Source organism: Plecotus auritus (genome assembly GCF_963455305.1).
Source record: "Plecotus auritus genome assembly, chromosome: 3".
NCBI lineage: Eukaryota > Metazoa > Chordata > Mammalia > Chiroptera > Vespertilionidae > Plecotus > Plecotus auritus.
The window spans coordinates 169181738-169202416 of record NC_137772.1 but is presented as its reverse complement, the minus strand read 5'-3'; the positions used below and the strand labels follow the sequence as shown (position 1 = coordinate 169202416).

The 20679-nt window shown below is 44.9% G+C and overlaps 1 protein-coding gene and 1 pseudogene across 24 annotated transcripts in view; one reads left to right on the top strand and one right to left on the bottom strand.

Annotated features, from left to right (window-relative positions):
- The window catches only part of R3HDM2 (R3H domain containing 2), a 212756-nt gene that overhangs the window by 114210 nt on the left and 77867 nt on the right, over positions 1-20679 (bottom strand). The gene's annotated exons all lie outside the window — the stretch shown is intronic.
- On the top strand, positions 18205-19612 carry LOC308245609 (splicing factor 3A subunit 2-like; annotated as a pseudogene). The gene has a single exon. The product of its transcript is annotated as a splicing factor 3A subunit 2-like (transcript).

The following is a 20679-nucleotide window of genomic DNA, read 5'->3' as shown; positions in this document are numbered from 1 at the left end:
ATTATTTTAAAGAACCAACTTTTGGTTTCATTGATAATCTGTATTGCTTTTCTGCTTTTTATTTCAATGATTTTTGCTCTGCTCATTTCAATTTCCTTTCATCTACTTATATGAAGTTAAGTTTGCTTTTCTTTTTCTAGTTTCTTATGGTAGAAGCTTAGGTCAATGATTTTAGGTCTTTCTCCTTTCTAATATAACATTTTGATGCTATAAATTTCCTTTTAGGTACTGCATTAATTGCATCCCACAAATTTCTAAAAACACTTTCTAATTTTCCTTATTCTTCTTTGAACCATGTATAATTCAGAGCATTTAATTTCCAAATATTTGGGAATTTTCCCAATATACTACTATTTCTGTTACTGATTTCTAAATTAATCCCTTTGTTATAAAAGAACATACTTTGTATATTTATTTTTTAAAATATATTTTTTACTTCAGAGAGGAAGAGAGATAGAAACATCAATGATGAGAGAGAATCATTGATTGGCTGCCTCCTGCATGCCCCACACTGGGAATCAAGCTGCAACCCAGGCAGGTGCCCTTGACTGGAATCGAACCCAGGACCCTTCAGTCCACAGGCCATTGCTCTATCCACTGAGCCAAACCAGCTAGTGCAGTGATTGGCAAACTGCGGCTCACAAGCCACATGCGGCTCACGAGACATGGTTTGCCGCTCTGTTGACTAATGAGTTTGCCGACCACTGCCTTAGGGAAAAACACTTAAAAAAACATTTTAATAATGTACTAATGTCTTTAACCTGAAGTCAAAACTTCTGGGTAAGGGTAATGCCTTACGCAGTGGTTGGCAAACTCATTAGTCAACAGAACGGCAAACCGCGGCTCACAAGCCGCAGTTTGCCGACCACTGAGAGGGCCATACTTTGTATATTTAAATCTAAAATTTATTATAATTTCTTTTATGGCCCAGGATATGGTCTATCTTGATAAATATTCTACTAATATTAGAAAAGAATATGTATCATGCTGTTGTTGGGTAGTCTGTAAATGTCAAATAGGTTAAGTTATTTACTGATTTTTTTTTGGTCTAATTTTTATTTATTTATTTATTGCTGTTCTGGTATATATATATGTGTGTGTGTGTGTGTGTGTATATATATATATATATACATATATATATATATATATATATATATATATATATATATATTTTAATCTTTATTGTTAAAAGTATCACATAGGTCCTCTTCTTCCCCCAGTAACCTCTTTCCAGCCCACTCCCGTCCCTCCCCCCATGCCTCCTTCCCCGGTCTAATTTTTATATCTATCATTGAGAGAATAGTGTTGAAATCTACAATTCCAATGGTGGATTCTTTATTTCTCCTTTGCATTTTATTTATACTTCATGTATTTTATTTTTTAAATCCTTGCCTGAGGATATTTTTCTCATTGCTTTTTAGAGAGAGTGGGAGCAGAAGAGAAACACTGATGTGAGAGAGACACATCGATTGGTTGCCTCCTGCTTGAGCCTTGACCAGGCCTGGGATGGAACCTGCAATCCAGGTACGTGCCCTTGACTGGGAATCAAACCGGCACTCTTAGGTACACAGGCTGACACTCTTAACCACTGAGCAACCCAGAGCAATTTGATAATTTCCACCTATTAACTTTAGTGTTTAGGTCATTTCACATTTAATGATTATTGATATGGTTGGATTTAAAGCAACCATCTTGCTCTTTGTTTTCTATTTGTCCAATTAATTTGTCTTCTCTTTTCTGGATGTCTTTTGGATTAAGCATTTTTATGATTCAGTTTTACCTCCTTTAGTGAATTATTAACTATTAGAGGCCCGATGCATGAAATTCATGCAAGGGGCTCAACCCTTGCAGCCCCGGCTTCATCCGGAAGGTCGTTTGGCTGTCCGGTCTAATTAGCATATTACACTTTTATTATTATTATAGATACCTCTTTGCTTTTCTTTCTAATGTGGTTTCTTTAGGATTTAGGGTATACATCTTTAATTTATCATAATCTACCTTCAAGTAATATACTACTTCTCATATAAGAACCTTTGAACAATATACTTCTATAGAGGCACGGCGCACAAAATTCATGCGCAGGTACGGTCCCTGGGCCTGGCCTGCGATCAGGGCCATCTTCCCCAGCTGCCCACTCGCCAGACCCACCCCTGCCATGGGTGGCCATCAGAAGATCAGAGCCTGCTGGCCAGGGAACGGGACCAAGAGTTGGTCAATGTGCCTCATAGTGACTGGTCCAGCGGTCGTTCTGCCATTAGGGTCCATTTGCATATTACCCTTTTATTATATAAGAAAGATTTCACCTCTCCCAACCTTTTGGGCAATTGCTATATTTTATTTCTACATGTTATAAATCCCACAATACAGTTTTATTTTAAAGTCAATTATCTTTTAAGTAGCTTTTTAAAAAAACTAATATTTTCTATATAGATTCCTGATTCTCCTCATTCTTTTATGTAGATTTAACTTTTAATCTGGTATAGTTTTATCCTGCCTTAAACATTTCTTATAGTGGTAGTTCGATGGTGATTAATTCTACCAGCTCTTGTGATGCAGGGCAACAAGGTTGTGATAAAAGAACATGGTGCGATACCGCCATTTCTTCCACTTTCAATCTCTGCACCTTTCACAGGGCTTCCAAGAGAGCATTCAGAGGTTCGCAGGCCGACACTCTATCCACTGAGCCAAACCAGCTAGGGCTATCCCCCTTGTTTTAAAGGCCATTTTGTCTGGTATAAGTATTGCTACCTCAGCTTTTATTTTTTTCTATTTTCAAGAAATACCTTTTCTATCCATTTACTTTCAGTTTGTGTGTGTTCTTTTTACCTGAAGTGAGTCTCTTATAGACAGCATATGGAAGGGTCATGTGGCAGTTTTTTTTGTTTTATTTGACATTGGTTTTTTTGTTGTTAATCCTCACCCAAGGATATTTCCCATTGATTTTTAGAAAGAGTAGAAGAGAGGGGGAAAGACAGAGAGAGAGAAACAGCAATGTGAGAGAGACACATTGATTGGTTGCTTTCCGCAAGCATCCAGACAAGGGCTGGGAATCAAGCCTGCAACTGAGGTATGTGCCCTGAACTGGTATCAAATCCAGGGTCCTTCAGTCTAGGAGCCAATGCTCTATCCAGTAAGCCAAACTGGCTAGGGCAGTGGTTGGCAAACTCATTAGTCAACAGAGCGGCAAACCGCGACTCGCAAGCCGCATATGGCTCACGAGCTGCAGTTTGCCAACCACTGGGCAAGGGCATAAGAGTCTTATTTCGTTATCCATTCAGCCACCATATGTCTTTTGATTGGACCATTTAATCCATTTGCATTTAAAGTAATTGTTAATAAATATGTATTTATTACCATTTTATTATTCCTATTTTTGATCTTTTAAAAAAGTTTTTAAAATTCTCACCCAAGGATATGTTTGTTTATTTTTTGAGAGAGGGAGGGATGGAGGGAGAGGGAGAGGGAGAGAGAGAGAGAGAGAGAGAGAGAGAGAGAGAGAGAGAGAGAAACATTGATGGATTATCTCCTCTAACAGGGATTAAAGCTGGAACCTGGGTATGTGTCCTGACTAGGAATCAAACCCACAACCTACATGTACAGAATAATGCTCTAACCAACTGCCACACTAGCCAGGGTTTTGATCCTTTTCTTTTCTTCTTTAGGACCCTTTAACATTTCTTGTAATGCTGGTTTGATGGTGATAAACTCTTAGTTTTTTGTCTCAGGCGCTCTTTATCTATTCTTCAATTCTAAATGATAGCTTTGCTGGGCAGAGTGATCTTGGTTGTAGATCCTTGCTTTTCTTTCTTTTTAAAAATATTTTTTTATTGATTTCAGAAAGGAAGAGTGAGAGAGACAGAAATATCAATGATGAGAGAGAATCACTGACTGGCTGCCTTCTGCATGGTCCCCACTGGGGACAGAGCCAGGCATGTGCCCCAACCGGGAACTAAACTGTGACCTCCTGGTTCATAGGTCGACGCTCAACCACTGAGCCACGCAGGCCAGGCTAGGTCCTTGCTTTACATTACTTTAAGTATTTCATGCCAATTCCTTCTGGCATGCAAAGTTTCTGTTGAGAAATCAGCTGGCAGTTTATATATATATATATAAAATATCTCCTATCTAATAAAAGAGTAATATGCAAATTGACCATCACTCCAACACACAAGATGGCTGCCCCCATGTGGTCAAAGATGGATGCCCCCATGTGGACACAATATGGCTGCCACAAGATGGCCAGCAGGGGAGGGCAGTTGGGAGGGACCAGCAAAGGAGGGCAGTTGGGGGCAACCGGGCCTGCAGGAAAGGGCAGTTGGGGGGGACCCAGGCCTGCAGGGGAGAGCAATTGGGGGGAACCAGGCCAGCAGGGGAGGGCAGTTAGGGGTGACCAGGCCTGCAGGGGAGGGCAGTTAGGGGCAAACAGGCTGGCAGGGAGCAGTTAGGCATCAATCAGGCTGGCAGGGGAGTGGTTAGGGGGTGATCAGGCTGGCAGGCAGAAGCGGTTAGGGGCAATCAGGAAGGCAGGCAGGCAAGCAGTTGGGAGCCAGCAGTCCTAGATAGTGAAAGGGATGTCCGACTGCCCGTTTAGGCCCGATCCCGGTAGGATCGGGCCTAAACGGGCAGTCGGACATCCCTCGAGGGGTCCCAGATTGGAGAGAGTGCAGGCTGGGCTGAGGGACACCCCCCCCCCGTGCATGAATTTCATGCACCGGGCCTCTAGTATACACACACACACACACACACACACACACACACACACACACACACACTAAAGGCCCAGTGCACGAAATTCGTGCATGGAGGGGGGTTCCTCAGCCCAGCCTGCACCCTCTCCAATCTGGGACCCCTCAGGGATGTACCACAGGGATCAGGACTAAACTGGCAGTCAGACATCCCTCTCGCAATCTGGGACGACTGGCTCCTAACCACTCGCCTGCCTGCCTGCCTGCCTGATCACCCATAACCCCTCTGACTGCCTTCCTGCCTGATCACCCCAACCCCTCTGACTGCTGGCCTGATCGCCCCTACCTTGCCCCCCTGCTGGCCTGATCACCCCTAACCTCTCTGCCTGCCTGCCTGATTGCCCCTAATTGTCTCTGCCTGCCTTCCTGATTGCCCCTAACTGCTCTCCCCTGCCAGCCTGATCGCCCCTAACTGCCTCTGCCAGCCTGATATCACCTCCAATTGCCCTCCCCTGCCAACCTGGTCTTGCCCCCAACTGCCCTCCCTGTCGGCCTGATTGCCCCTAACTGCCTCTACCTCAGCCCCCAACACCATGGCTTTGTCCAGAAGGAAATCGGCCAGTCAACCCGGTCTAATTAGCATATTACCCTTTTATTAGTATAGATAGGTTATATATGATAGGATTGCTTAAATGGGAGGGGGGGGCTTTTCCAACAGGAGGAGATGCTCTTGGCAGACAAAAACACATAATCCCACCCTAGCCGGTTTGGCTCAGTGGATAGAGCGTCAGCCTGCGGACTGAAGGGTCCTGGGTTCGATTCCGGTCAAGGGCATGTACCTTGGTTGCGGGCACATCCCCAGTGGGAGGTGTGCAGGAGGCAGCTGATAGATGTTTCTCTCTCATCGATGTTTCTAGCTCTCTACCCCTCTCCCTTCCTCTCTGTAAAATATCAATAAAATGTATTAAAAAAAACAACAACACATAATCCCTATAACTGGATTGATAGCCAGCCATATGCACTATACTGCCAAACCGGTCAGTAAAAAATTGAATCACTTTTTTACACCTTACACCAAACAGCTGTTGCCCTTAAAACCCCTCCTCAGCTCCCACCTTAGGTTTTGCCTTCACAATTCACCCAGAGTAGGTTCTGATTGGTCAGTTTCTATGCCAGTCAGCATCTCTAGGCCTGATCACAGAGGCAGGGCTGATCAGCAGCTGCCCCAGGCTGCTGGCAAGCGGGCTGAACTGCTGACCTCTGGGAGAGAGAGAGAGGCTTGGCTGCTGATCTGGCCAGCCTCTCTCTTTCTCTCCGAGAGGTCAGCAGTTAGCCGCTTGCCTGCCGCACCCACAGCCTGGCGTTTGGTCGAGCCTTCGGTTGTTTTGGATGTTACGACCCTGGCTCTTTTAATATATATACTAGAGGCCCGGTGCATGAAAATTCATGCACTAGAGGGGGGGGTCCCTCCACCCGCCTGCCCCCTCTCACAGTCCGTGAGCCCTCAGGGGCAGGAGGCAACCCGGCGATCAGGGGAAGGTGAAGCCCCATAACACCTCCGCTGCTGCCACTGCCAGCAGTGCAAACCTCAGCCAGCCCTGGTTACCTGAGCCTCAGGCGGCTGGGGGGCTGATGGGACTGGGGGACTCCAGAGGCAGGCGTGTGGGGCTGAGGGGACTGGACGCCACCATCTTGTGGCTGTGAGCACCACCATCTTTGAGGGTGTGGCAGTCAATTAGCACATTCCCTCCTTATTGGCTGTGGGCGCTGGCATCTTTGCGACAGCATGAGGGTCAATTAGCATATTCCCACTTTATTAGATAGGATATACTATATATATATATGTATATACATACATGTATATATATATTTTTTATTGTTGAAGGTATTAGAGATTTACAGATGTCTCCCATTCCCTGCCCCCCACTTTACCCTCCTTGTCCCAGACCCTACCTACCCCAGGTCTTCACCATCCTATTGCCCGTGTCCATGGGTTACACATATCTATCCTATGTAACAAAGAGCTAATATGCAAATGGTCATTGCGCCCTCGTGTCCTCGAGCCAGGGCCGGGGGACCTGAGGCCGCGCCCTTCCGCCCGGCACCAGGCCAGGAGTCCAGAGGCTGCACCCTCCACCCAGTGAGGCTTGACAGAGGTGGGGCCAACCAGGTCTGGGTCTCGCACAATTTCGAGGCACACATGGGTGGGCGGGGACTTGACTCTGAGTCCCGCGGCGCGCCCCAGACTCTGACAGGAGGGAGATTTTCATATACATTTTACTAATTTTCTTTCATCTCTGACACTTCTATTATAGAGAAAGGGCAAATAGCAATATTAAAATATTTCTTCTAATTAATTCTCCTTTAATGTGCACAAATTTCGTGCACTGGGCCACTAGTATATATATAAAAGGCTAATATGCAAAGTGTCCCCTCAGGAGTTTGACTGAGAGACTGGTAGTTCGATCACTCACTATGACGTGTGCTGACCACCAGGGGGTGGGGCGCGACAAAGGAAGACCCAGCAACCGGGGAAGAAAGGCCCCAGCCGGCAGCTGGGGAAGGGAGGCCCCAGATGGCATCTGGAAGGCCCTGATCGACCCTGATCACTGGCCAGGCCTAGGGACCCTACCCATGCATGAATTCTGTGCACCGGGCCTCTGTAAGTATATAAGTTCTCTGGTTTATCTCTTCTTGTTCCCCTATCCCCACATCAAGGTATGTCAGTCTGCTCCATGCCTCCGTGCTTCGGGTCTTATTTTGGTCAATTCATTTTGTTCATTAGATATCACAAATAAGTGAGATCATGTGATATTTGTCTTTCTCAGATTGGCTTATTTCACTTAGCATAATATTTTCCAGGTCCGAAGAGAAACCAAGATGGTTGCATAGGTAAACACCTGAACTTGCTGCCTCGCACAACCACTTCAAAACTACAACTAAAAGACAAAACGGACATCATCTAGAACCACAGGAAAGCTGGCTGAGTGGAAATTCTACAACTAGAAGGAAAGAGAAAAGCACACTGAGACTCAGAGGAGGTGTGGAAGTAAAGTGCAGAGGTACAGGGGGGCGCGAGCGGAAAGGGCTGACAACTGAGGACGTGGTTGTCTTTTTCAATCAGGAGGGAGACACAAGCTCCCGACTGCTCTGAACTCCAGTTCCGGGCGAGACTCTGGGGACCCAGACTCATATGGGGAGAAACTGGACTGTCTGGCTTCGGGCGGAACTCGAGGGCGGCTTTCTCTCAGAGGTGCTTGCAGCGATTACCGAGGTACACTGAGACCCGAGGGCCTCTTAGGGCAGGGCTGAGGATCAGCCATAGCTGTTTGCTCCACCCTGTTGATTCCCTGAGACCCCGCCCCACCTAAGCTGTGCGCAGAGGCTTTTGCATATGAATGGCCTGGCCCTTTGCAATCTAAAATTAACTAATAAACTGCAGCTGGGTCAGAGAGTGCCAGAACTTCCAAAAGAAGGCCCAAGGCCCCACAGCAGCTTGCACTGCTTCACAGCTGGGCCTCATCTGGGCACCTCCAAACCCCAAACAAAGAAGAGGAATCTGCAGATCTCTCCGTAGCTCCTGCTGGGTGGCCTGAGGCAGAGGCTAAACTTGCACCTCCTTGGAGATCCAAGAGCCAGTGTACGCAGTGGTCAGAGTGGGACCATCCAGATTACAACTCCTCAGATCAATAGGGACACACTCAAGGGACAGACTCAGCACCAAAGCCCCACTGAAGCAAATCTTGCCCTATAAGGGTGTCTCCAGCACAGAAGTTCTCCCAGCATAGACACAGCTGATCCTCACAGCCAATTGGCCTGGAGGTCAATTCCTCCCAGTGATATCAATAACAATCAAGGCTTAACTACAACAAGACTGTGCACACAGCCCACAAAGGGGTGCACCAAGAGTGTCCACCTCAGGTAACTGGGGAGGCTGAGCCACTGGGCCCTATAGGACACCAACCACACAAAGCCATTTTATTAACACAGGGAAGCAGCCAAAATGTGGAGACTAAGAAACAGGTCACACATGAAAGAAATGGAGGAAAGCTAACGACTGAATATAGAGTTCAAAACCACGGTTATAAGGTTACTCAAGAATCTTCTAGAAACCTCCAAGAAATTTAGTGAGACCCTCAAGGATATGAAAAAGGACCAGCTAGAAATTAAGCATACACTGACTGAAATAAAGAATAATATACAGAGATCCAACAGCAGACTAGAGGATACCAAGAATTAAGTCAAAGATTTGAAATACGAAGAAGCAAAAAGCAACCGGAAAAGCAAAAAGAAAAAAGAATCCAAAAATATGAAGATAGTGTAAGGAGCCTCTGGGACAACTTCAAGCGTACCAACATCCGAATTATGGGGGTGCCAGAAGAAGAGAAGAGAGCAAGATATTGAAAACATATTTGAAGAAATAATGACAGAAAACTTCCCCCACCTGGTGAAAGAAATAGACTTACAAGTCCAGGAAGCACAGAGAACCCCGAACAAAAGGAATCCAAAGAGGACCACACCAAGACACATCATAATTAAAATGCCAAGAGCAAAAGACAAAAGAGAGAATATTAAAAGCAGCAAAAGAAAAACAGTTAGTTACCTTCAAGGGAGTACCCATACGATTGTCAGCTGATTTCTCAACAGAAACTATGCAGGCCAGAAGTGAGTGGCAAGAAATATTCCAAGTGATGAATAGCAAGAACCTAGAACCAAGATTACTCTACCCAGCCCTAGCTGGTTTGGCTCAGTGGATAGAGTGTCAGCCTGTGGACTGAAAGGTTCCAGGTTCAATTCCAGTCAAGGGCACATGCCCACAATCCCCAGTGTGGGGCGTGCAGGAGGCAGCCAATCAATGATTCTTTCATCATTGATGTTTCTATCTCTCTCTCTCTCTCCCTCTCCTTTCCTCTCTGAAATCAATAAAAATATATTTTAAAAAAAGATTACTCTACCCAGCAAAGCTATCATTCAGAATTGAAGGTCAGATAAAGAGCTTCACAGGTAAGGAAAAGCTAAAGGAGTTCATCACCACCAAACCAGTATTATATGAAATGCTGAAAGGTATTCTTTAGGAAGAGGAAGAAGAAGAAAAAGGTAAAGATAAAAACTATGAACAACAAATACATATCAATCAACAAGTGAATCTAAAAATCAAGTGAATAAAAAATCTGATGAACAGAATAAACTGGTGAATATAATAGAATCAGGGGCATAGAAAGGGAGTGGAATGACAATTCTCGGGGGGGAAAGGGGTGTGGGGGGTGCGGGAAGAGACTGGACAAAAATCGTACACCTATGGATGAGGACAGTAGTGGGGGTAAGGACAGAGGGTGGGGTGGGAACTGGGTGGAGGGGAGCTATGTGGAGAAAAAAGAGGAACTGTAATAATCTGAACTATAAAGATTTATTTTTAAAAAAACTGTGGTACATCTACACAATGGAATACTACGCTGTGGTAAAAAAGGAGTTCTGCCCTGACTGGTTTGGCTCAGTGGATAGAGCGTCGGCCTGCGGGCGGACTCAGGGGTCCCAGGTTCGATTCCAGTCAAGTGCATGTACCTTGGTTGTGGGCCCACCCCCAGTAGGGGGTGTGCAGGAGGCAGCTGATTGATGTTTCTCTCTCATAGATGTTTCTTACTCTCTATCCCTCTCCCTTCCTCTCTGTAAAAAATCAATAAAATATATTTAAAAAAAAAAAAAAAGGAGTTCTTACCATTTGCAACAGCATGGATGGAACTGGAGAGCATTATGCTAAGTGAAATAAGCCAGTCAGAGAAAGATAAATATCACATGATCTCACTCATTTATGGAATATAATGAACAACATAAACTGATGAATAAAAACAGATCCAGAGACTGAGAAACATCGATCAGACCGTCAAACCTCAGAGGGAAGGTGGTGTGGGGGGGGGAGGGGTAAGGGGGAAAGATCAATCAAAGGACTTGTATGCATGCATATAGGCCTAACCAATGGATACAGACAACAGTGGGCTGAGGGTATGAGTGGGGAGTATGGGGGGGGGGGTAATAGGGGAATAAGGGCACATATGTAATAACTTAATAAAGAAATTAAAAATAAAAAAATATTTTCCAGGTCCATCCATGTTGTCCCAAAGGGTAAGAGATCCCACTTTTTTATAGCTGTATAGTATTCCATTGTGTAAATGTCCCACAGCTTTTTTACCCATTCATCTATATTGATGAGCACTTCCAAATCTTAGCTATTGTAAATAACGCTATGAACATAGGTGTGCATATATTCTTTCTGACTGGTGTTTCAGCATTTTTAGGATATATTCCCATAAGTGGATGAGCTGACAGTTTAATGGGAACTCCCTTGTAGGTAACTAACTACTAGTAGTTTTCTCTTGCTGCCTTAAGATTATCTTTGTTATTTATTTTTCCATTGATTGTTAAACAGAGTGGAAGGGAGGGGGAGAGACACAGAGAGAGAAACACCAATGTGAGAGAGACACATCAACTGGTTGCCTGTCCCCACGACTGAGCCTATAACCTAGGTATGTGCCCTTGACCAGAATCAAACCTGGGACCCTTCAGTCTGCAGGCCAACGCTCTATCCACTGAACTAATCCGGCTAGGGTGATTCTCTTTGTTTTTAAACTCTGGCATTTTAATTATGATGTGGGCCTCTTTGGTTTCATTGTTTGGGGCTTTGAGCTTCCTGGACTGGTGTATCAATTTCCTTCACCAGGTAAGGGAAGTTTTCCATCATTTTTTCACATGAGTTTTCAATTCCTTGTTCTCTCTCGTCTCCTTTTTGCACCCCCATAATGTGAATGGTGGCATGCTTAAAGTTGTCCCAGAGGCTACTGATACTAGCCTCAATTTTTAAAATTCTTTTGTTGCTGTTGTTCGGATTAGTGTTTTCTAATTCCTTATCCTCTTAATCATTGATTTGTTCTACTGCTTCTACTCTACTGAACATTTTAGTTCATGTATTCTTCATTTCTGACTTGCTCTTTTTTATATTTACTATCTCCACTTTTATGTTTCCCATCTCTTTGTTGAAGTTCTCACTAAATTCATCTACTCTTTCTCTAAGTTCACTGAGCATCCTTATAAGCAATGTTTTGAACTCTGCATCTGGTAAGTTGTTTGTCTTCATTTTGTTAGTTATTTTTCTTCTTTCATTTGGAACCTGTTTCTTTGTCTCCTAATTTTGACTGCCTCCCTGTGTTTGTTTCTATGTATTAGGTAGAGCTGCTACTTCTGGTCTTGGTAGGGTGGTCTTATGTAGGTGTCCTGTAGGGCCCAGTGGCACTCAAGCTCAGCACTCCAGGTGTGCCCCTTGCCCCATTTGGGCCATGTACACCCACCTGTTGTAATTGAGCCCTGATTGCTGTTGACACATCAATGGGAGGGATTTATCCCCCAAGCCAAATGGCTGTGAGGACAGGCCGCCACCACTGTGGAGGATCTATTGTGCAGCAGCTGACCCCATGGAACAGGACTTGATTCAATGGGGCATTAGTGCCTGCTGAGTCTGCACCTTGAGTGTATCTCTCATGGAAGTGATTACGTAATGCTTTGATGTGATCTGAAGCTGTCCACCAGGTGCACTGGCTCTGGGAGGTGTAGGCCAAGTTCAGCCACTGCTTGTGCCTTGCCCAGGCCCACCTGGCATGAGCTACAGAGATCTGCAGATGACTGCTACTTGTGTTGGGCTTGGACATGCTGGGGAGAGGCCAAGCTGTGAACCCTGTGAGGCCTGGGGCCACTTAGCAAGAGGTATGTGGCACACTGAGGCCAGATTTGGCTTAAGAAATTTTAGAAAAGTCTAAAGCATGAGCCAAGACAGGCCATTTGTATGGAAAAGCCACTGGAAACAGCTTAGGTGGGCCTTAAAGTTGGGTGAGATGGCATCTTATCACCAAAACAGGCCAAGGAGTGTTACCCAGGTTGATGAAGACTCAGATATGGCACCCTCCTGCTGGCTCTTGTTGGGGCAGGGCTCGAAAAAGGAACAACGAAAGTAGACCACCAACTTACACCATACACAAAAATAAACTCAAAATAGATAAAGGACTTAAACGTAAGACGGGAAACCATAAAAATCTTAGAGGAATCCACAGGCAGCAAAATCTCAGACATATGACGAAGCAGTATCTTCACCAATACAGCTTCTAGGGCAATGGAAACTAAAGAGAAAATAAACAAATGGGACTGCATCAAAATAAAAAGCTTCTGCACAGCCAAAGAAACCATCAACAAAACAACAAGAAAGCCCACTACATGAGAGAACATATTTGCCAATGTTATCTCCCATAAGGGTTTAATCCCCAACATTTACAGGGAACTCATACAACTTAACAAAAGGAAGATAAACAACCCAATCAAAAAATGGGCAAATGACCTAAATAGACACTTTTCGAAAGAGGACATAAGGAAGGCCAAGATACATATGAAAACATGCTCAAAGTCACTAATCATCCGAGAGATGCAAATCAAAACAACAATGAGGTACCATCTCACACCTGTCAGAATGGCTATCATCAACAAATGACAAGCGCTGGCAAGGATGTGGAGAAAAAGGAATCCTCTTGCACTGCTGGTGGGAATGCAGATTGGTGCAGCCACTGTGTAGAACAGTATGGAGTTTCCTCAAAAAACTAAAAATGGAACTCCCATTTGACCCAGTAATCCCACTTCTAGGAATATATCCCAAGAAACTAGAAACACTAATCAGAAAGGATATATGCACCCCTATGTTCATAGCAGCACAATTTACAATAGCTAAGATTTGGAAACAGCCTAAATGCCCATCAGCAGATGAGTGGACTAAAAAACTGTGGTACATCTACACAATGGAATACTACACTGCTATAAAAAGGATCTCCTACCATTTGCAACAGCATGGATGGAGCTGGAGAGCATTATGCTAAGTGAAATAAGTCAGAGAAAGATAAATATCACATGATCTCAATCATTTGTGGATTATAATGACAACATAAAATGATGAACAAAAACAGATCCAGAGACTGAAAAGCATTGATCAGATGCTCAAACCTCAGAGGGAAGGTAGGGAAGGGTGGGGGTAAGGAGGAGAGATCAACCAAAGGACTTGCATGCATATAAGCATAACTAATGGACACAGACACCAGGGGGTGAGGGCATGAGAGGGAGGGGGCAATGGGGGAAATAAGGACACATATGTAATACCTTAATCAATAAAAAATAAAAAGAAAGAAAGAAAGAAAAGGAACAACAGCCTCTGCAAGCACTTCTGTCTGGGAGAAAGCTGCCCTTCCAGCCTTCACCCCAATGCCAGACAATTCAGTTCCTCCTTGTATGTCCCTCATGCCTATCAAACTGTTGCCCCAGTATTGGAGCTCAGAGCAAGTATATCCAAGTAAGATTATGCACCAGATCTTTATGAGGAACATCTGGAACTCTGGCAGCCCTCCATTTCATTCAGCCACTATCCCTGCTGGTTTTTCCAGCCAGAGTTATGAGGTCTTCTCTTCCTGGCACTGGAACTCTGGGCTTGGGGTGAGGAGCTGGCACCCCTCACTCCTCAGGGAAGACCTCTGTAGCTGAGATATCCCTCCAAATTTTTAACCACCATACATGGGTGTGGGATCAGCCTGTTCCAAGTCTCTCCCTGTCCTACCAGTCTTGACATGGCTTCTTCATATCCTTATTTTTGGACTTCTGTTTAGCTAGATTTAAGGCAGTTCTGAATGATAGTTGTTCTGTAATTTAGTTGTAATTTTGATCTGGTTGTGGGGGGATGTGAGTACCACATTTGCATACTCTGCCATTTCTCTTATATATTCTTAAAAGGCTTTATTTCATCTTTATTATTTTTATTGTGATAAAATTCATATACCATACAATTCACCCATTTAAAGCACATAATTTGTCCTAGCCAGTTTGGCTTAGAGCATAGAGCTTCAGCATGCAGATTGAAGGGTCCCAGGTTCAATTCTGGTCAAGGGCACATGCCTGGGTTATGGGCTTGATCCCCAATGTGGGGCATACAGGAGGCAGCCGATCAATGATTCTTTCTCATCTTGATGTGTCTAACTCTCTCTCTCATCTCCTTCCTCTCTGAAAGCAGTAAAAATCTATTTTTAAAAAATACAGAACATAATTTAATGGCTTTTTAGTATATTCAGAGTTGTTCTTCCATCAACTAAATCAACTTTAGATTGTTTTTCATGTCACCCAAAAAGAAATCCTATACCCATTAGCAATAACCCCATTTTCTCCCAATCCTCAGCCCTAAGCAAACATTACCCTAGACATTTGCCTATTCTGCATATTTTCTTCTTCAATTTTGAAAGTTATTTTCACTGCATATACAGTTTTAGGTTTACAGGGTTTTTTTCATTTAGCACTTTTCCTCTGTGCATATATGCCCCTGGTGTGGCTTTGTGTATCCAAATTGCCTCATCATATAAGGACACAGTTAGACTGGATTTGGGTCCACCCTAACAGCCTAATTTTAACTTAATCGACTCTTTAAAGGCTTTTTCTTCAAATATAGTCACATTATGAGGTACTAGGGCTTAGCCTCAACATACAAATTTTGGGGGGCACAATTCAACCTATATAAACATCTCTGTATATAATGTGTGTGTATGTGTTGATTTTTGTCTGCTTTGAAGACTTTCTTTTCACTAGTTTGAAACAACTTAAGATGTGCCTTGCCCAGATGGCTTGGTTCAGTGGTTGAGCATCAACCTATGAACCAGGAGGACACGGTTCAATTCCCAGTCAGGGCACATGTCCAGGTTGTAGGCTCGATCCCCAATGTGGGGCATGCAGGAGGTAGCCAATCAATGATTTTCTCTCATCATTGATGTTTCTATCTCTCTCTCTCCCCCTCTCCCTTCCACTCTGAAACCAATAAAAATACAGTAAAAAAAAAAAAAATGTGCCTTGGGATAGCTATGATTTTTCTGTTCTGGGTTCTCATGAATTCAAGCAGCTCAAAGACCTCATAAAAAGCTATACCAAAGCTATCATAATCAAACTGCTTGAAAATCAAAGATGAAGAGAAAATCTTAAATGAACTTTTTCAATCTGTGAGTTTATAGTTTTCATTAAGTTTAGAGAACATGCTATCATTACTTCATCAAATATTTTTCCATCACCAGCCCCACATTCCTGAGACTCCAATTACACGTTTTTAAAAATTTATATATGATTTTATTGATTTGAGGGGGAGGGAGAGAGAGACAGAAACATCAATGTGAGAAACATTGATCAGCTGCCTCCTACACGCTAAGGAGAGAGGCCTCAAAATTGAAACAGTGACCTTTTGATGCATGGGATGACACTCAACCAACTGAGCCACATCGGCCAGGGCTACACAGTATTCTTAGACTGCCTGATGTTCCACTGCTCATTCATCATTCATGACCATATAATTTTATTTTTTATCATTTTATGTTTTATTTTGGATGTTTCTATTGCTACCATCTTCAAGTTCATTAATTTTTTCTTCTGTAATGCCTATCTACTGTTAATCCTGTCTACTATCTTTGTCATTTCAGAAGTTGTAATTCTCATTTTTAGAAGTTTGATTTGGATCATTTTTAATCTTCCATGTCTCCATTTAATATGCACAATCTTTCATTTAACTTTTGAACATATGAAAAACTTGTAACTGTTACAATGTCTTTGTCTACTACTAATTCCATCATCTGTGTCATTTCTAGTGGCTGATTTTTCTCCTCAATATGCACTGTATTCTCTGCTTCTTTGTATACCTGATAATTTGTGATTTGATGTCAAATGTTGTAAATTTTGCATTATTTGCTGGAGTTTTTAAAATTTTCCTTTAATTTTGAGCTTTGTTTTAGGAATCAGTGACTTGGAAACAACTTAATCCTGGTAAGGCTTGCTAAAGCTTTGTTAGGTAAATCCTTTAGACCAGGGCTAATTTGACACCATTTTTGAAGCAATACCCTTCTAAGGACTCAACAATGCCCCAGGTGTTAGAGGGTGTTTTTACTCTAGCTAGTGGAAACACAACATATGTATGGTCCTGTATAACAGAGACTGTTTTATCTAATGCTTTCTAGTGGTCCTTTTCTGGCCTTGGGTTAATTTTGTCACTAATCATGAACTGATTATCACTCGGCTAAAGAATCTAAGGCACTAAAATCCAATACAACTTTCTGTGATTATGGAATTGTGGCTGTTGAGCATTGGAAATGTGGTTGGGGCAACTCAGAAAATAAATTTTTATTTAAATATCTACATGTGGTTAGCAGCTACTGTACTAGACAGTGCAAGTTTAGTGGGAATCTCTTGCTCTCTCTGTGCAAAACTTCTCTCAAATATTCTACCCACAGATTCTAGCTGCTTTAACTTTCCTGAACTTTTACCTCTGTCTCATCTCAGGGAGACTGTCAGCTCTATTTGGGTATCCCTTCTCATCTTAGGTGCTACAGCCTGGAAACGTTCTTCAGGCCAAAAGGTAGGGCCATCATAGGGCTCAACTTCTTTATTTCACTTCTCTCAGGTATTCCCTGTTCTGTGCTATCCCTTGTCCAATGTCTAAAATAGCTTTTAAAATATACTTTGTCCAGTCACTTATTTAAGGGAGGAGCATAAATCAACTTGTTACTCAATCATGACTAGAACTTAAGCTCCCTTCCACTGAGTTTTTAACATTCAATTATTATATACTAGGAGACCAGTGCATGAATTTGTGCACCTTGAAAGGAATTGTGGTCCGAGAAGCTGTGGTGGGCACAGGGGTGGGTCTTGGCCCATCCTCTGCACCCCCGCCCAGCCCCTCCCGCCATGGCCCCCGGTCCCGTCTGCTGGCAGGCCCACTCCCACCACTGCCGCCCACATGCTGATGGCACCGGCCCCACTCACACCCACTCACACCCACTAACTGCACAGAGCGACTGGGACTGGCACCGGCTGCGGGTGCAAGCAGGGCCAGCACTGGCAGCAGGTATGAGTGGGACTGTCGCCGGCAACGGGTGTGAGAGGCGGCTGCAGCCCCAATCGCCCCTCAGGAGCAGGGGGAGGTGGAGAAGCCCTGAGGGGCAATCGGGGCCAGCAGCCGCTGCTGATGGTGCCAAGAGATTGGGGCCAGCACTAGGCGCCAGCAGAGGGTGCAAGCGGGGCCAATGCTGGCAGCAGGTGCGAGCGCTGGGTGGAATCGCAGCACGCGGGAGCAAAGAATTTTCAGTAACCACCAGAGGCTCACCCCAATGACAGCTACTGGTGCCCCGCCTTGGTCTGGTGCTCCCACTCACCTGCTCCACCATCCTGCCACAGCCAACACTCGCCATGTTCCGTGCTCTACTGCCTGCTGCCGATGCCCACCATGTTCCGTGCACACCCTCTGGTGGTCAAAGCACGTCATGGTGACCAGTTGTTCAGTTGTTCCGCTGTTGGGTCTATTTGCATATTAGGGTTTTATATATATAGATTTTTATTTTTAAAATATTTTCCTTACTTTACAACCCAACTAGTCTTGCTATTCTCTTATTTCTTATTCAAAATTTTTATTCAGACTGAACAAAGTCGTAGTGGCCCGTGGCGGGTGAAAAGGCAATGGGATTGCGGCCTCGGGTGCAGGTATCCCCCCAGTCCAGTAAAGCCCAAAGGCCTTCACCATGGACTTCCAACATCGCCCTGGGGGCAAGACCGGGAGTGGTGGCATGGCCTCCTCTTCTGAGAGCAACCGGGACCGGCGGGAGCGCCTCCGGCAGCTGGCCCTAGAGACCATAGACATCAATAAGGACCCTTATTTCATGAAGAACCACCTGGGCTCATATGAATGCAAGCTGTGCCTGACACTCCACAACAATGAGGGGAGCTACCTCATGCACACCCAGGGGAAAAAGCACCAGACCAACTTGGCCCGGCGAGCAGCCAAGGAGGCTAAAAAGGCCAGCACCAGAGAAGGTCAAAGTAGAAGTGAAGTTTGTGAAGATCGGCCGCCTGGGCTATAAAGTGACCAAGAAGAGGGACACAGAGATGGGCCAGCAGAGCCTCCTCTTCCAGATCGACTATCCTGAGATCGCTGACGGTATCATAACACGCCACCGCTTCATGTCTGCCTACGAACAAAGGATCGAGCCCCCAGACAGGCGCTGGCAGTACCTGCTGATGGCTGCTGAGCCCTACGAGACCATTGCCTTCAAGGTGCCAAGCAGAGAGATTGACAAGGCCGAGGGCAGTTTTGGACTCACTGGAACTGGGAAACCAAGCAGTTCTTCCTTCAGTTCCACTTTAAGATGGAAAAGCCTCCAGCCCCGCCAAGCCTCCCCGCTGGGCCTCCTGGGGTAAAGCGGCCACCACCCCCACTGATGAATGGTTTGCCCCATGGCCATCACTGCCTGAGTCTTTGCCTCCACCCCCACCAGGAGGCCTGCCTCTGCCCCCCATGCCACCCAGTGGGCCTACACCTGCAGGGCCCCCGGGCCCTCCCCAGCTGCCCCCCCCCCAGCTCCTGGAGTCCACCCTCCAGCACCACTGGTCCACCCACCATCTGGGGTCCACCCTCTAGCTCCTGGGGTCCATCACCCAGCACCAGTGGTCCATGCACCAACATCTGGGGTTCATCCCCCTGCTCCCAGGGTTCACCCTCCAGCCCCAGGAGTCCATCCTCCAGCCCCAGGTGTCCACCCTCCCCCATCTGCTGGAGTTCACCCCCAGGCCCCAGGGGTACACCCACAAGCTTCTTCAGTCCACCCACAGGCCCCAGGGGTACACCCCCCAGCTCCGGGGATGCACCCCCAGCCACCTGGGGTATACCCCCTCCTCCAGGGGTTCATCCTCCAGCTCCTGGGGTTCACCCCCAGCCTCCTGGAGTTCATCCCTCCAATCCCAGGGTCCATCCCCCAGCTCCCATGCCCCCAATGATGAGACCCCCGCTGCCCTCCGAGGGCCCTGGAATCATTCCACCCCCTCCCCCAGCCAACTGAAAAGCCACCTCCTCTCATTGCAAGTCTGCTTTCCTGTTTTCCTGTCTCTTCTCCCTGAGCGAATTTGGTGTTTTTGTACAGGGCTATGCCGTGTCCCTAGATCTCATTAAACAGCCTTCTCAGAAAAAGAAAAAAATATATATTTTATTCACTCTTCTATTTCACTAAATATACTTATTTTATATTCTACATCAAATAATTTCAGTATCTGAAGTTTCTGTGAGTCTGGATCAGTTGTTTCTGCTGAGGCTTGTTCACAGTGACTTGTTTATTTGTGACATTATTATTATTATTATTAGCTCATAATTATTGGCAATCTATTTTGGGGCATTCTTTGAAGCTATGTTTAAGGTATGTTACACCATGGATGATATGAGTTGGCTTTTCTCAGGGGCCTGGGAACTCTATCAACTTGGATCTACTTTTTTATTAAATTTAACTTATATACATTTAACTTTATGACCAAAAAATAAATTTGTGCCGAAACCGGTTTGGCTCAGTGGATAGAGCGTCGGCCTGCGGACTGAAGGGTCCCGGGTTCGATTCCGGTCAAGGGCATGTACCTTGGTTGCGGGCACATCCCCAGTGGGGGTTGTGCAGGAGGCAGCTGATCGATGTTTCTCTCTCATCGATGTTTCTGGCTCTCTATCCCTCTCCCTTCCTCTCTGTAAAAAATCAATAAAATATATTTAAAAAATAAATAAATTTGCATGGTTCAAAAAAATTTAAATGCATTCCCTTTGCATTCCTTTTGGTTGGGCCTGAGAATTAAATTAGCTGAGTGCATAGTAACCTTACCCAAAGAGAGGTCTGGTCTTTGCCTCAGCTCCCTGAAAATAATCCTTAACCATTGAAATGTCCTACATATTAAGAGTCTTTTGTTTACTGGGGCCTTTCAGCTAGGCCAGATAGTCTAATAATGTGATTTAAGGTGGAGACTTGGGGTCACAGAATCAGCTTGACCTCAGGAGGGGCTGGAGACTGAGGTCAGCTTACATACGAAGTCAATCATATCTATGTGATAGAGTCCCAACAAAAACTCTGAAAACCAAGGTTCGAGTGAGTTT